Consider the following 1,522-nt stretch of genomic DNA (forward strand, 5'->3'; position numbering starts at 1 on the left):
CCAAGGATCAACACACTAATTCACAAAAGAAAATGAATTACAATTGGAATTGTAGAAGAACCAAAACCACGATCGAATTTTTATAGAGTGCATCTTGTCACCAATTGAAATGGTGCATCGTACAAATGAAATACCTTATCGAAGAACAATATTTATATGGGAGAATCTTTAGAGCTTTGAGTTACATTTTGCCTCCTTATTAACTAAGATGGAAGCGTTTCCAATGAATCCTAAATTGTAATACTTAAGTTAGTTGTTTAATCAAATATATTACTTCTGATATTTTTTATTAGCAAAAGGAATATTATTAGAAACAAGGTACGGAATATATACAAGAATAATAATATTGTGTTCGTGTCCGAAAGTGTATTTGAACAACAATTTTAAACATTGTTGTTTTGCATTGCTGATATAGTACATGCAAGGAAGTAATAGATGTTAAACAAAAATAACAAGAAAATTTAAGACAAATTCAAAAAGCATTCATAGGATTGATCACCTAATTAAGAATAAGTCATGCTTATTCTTTTTCTCATTAATCTATAGTTATGACTTCATCTTGGTTATTTCTACAATTTTATAGGTTATTAGTTCTCATGTTACTAGCATTGCCAAGTGTAGTGGGTCTGGGTGTCATTCATTGGATGATTAAATATATTTATTCATATAGCTAAAGGATCTTATTATATACGTTGTGTTAATAGGTGTGGTAAATCCATATTCAACACTTTTTAAATGTTAAATATGTCACTTTGAGAATAAAGTATTTCTCCATACACAAATTATCTCCTCTAACCAGTAAAATTATAACATATATCATACATAGTTATTTTCTATAAAAATATGACATATGTCATGATTTCACTAATTGGAGGATATAATTTATATCATGATATGAGGAAATAATCCCTGTTACTTTTCGATACCAATTCACCTTCTTAGTTTTTTAAACAATACACTTGTTAATATACTCATATTATATTATATTAAGCTATAAGCAATCAATAGCCACCCTTTCAAAGTGGAATCTTTAATAAGGGGATCTAAGGTTTCCCTATGCTATATATATAGGCCATCAACATCCTATGTTCCCGAATTAGGTTCTAGAATGTTATTGTCATCATATTCATTGGATCTCAGCTATTGAGCTGTTCTTTAGAGCTATTTAAGCAATGATTAAGTAGTTTGGTTTTATGCTATTTTTGCTAATTAGCAAGAGAATGTTTGGTGATTTTTAGTATTATTACAAATAAGCTTCATTTCCAATTATGAGGCAAGCTTAAACATCTAATGGCATGTTGTTAGGTACATAATGCAACAGTGTTAGCATACCATCACCAATCAATCACATAAAATTGTATTATTTTTTAAATTAGGTAGAAAGATAAACGGTCCACTTATATTTTTTTAGCTAGAGAAAATAGTCCTTTTTTTAATATTAGGTAGAAACTACAAAGAAAATGGTCCTCCATAACGTGAATACAATTTGCAAAATTGAAAACAGAACGTAAAACAATCTCAT

This window comes from Lupinus angustifolius, chromosome LG04, assembly GCF_001865875.1.
Source record: "Lupinus angustifolius cultivar Tanjil chromosome LG04, LupAngTanjil_v1.0, whole genome shotgun sequence".
NCBI lineage: Eukaryota > Viridiplantae > Streptophyta > Magnoliopsida > Fabales > Fabaceae > Lupinus > Lupinus angustifolius.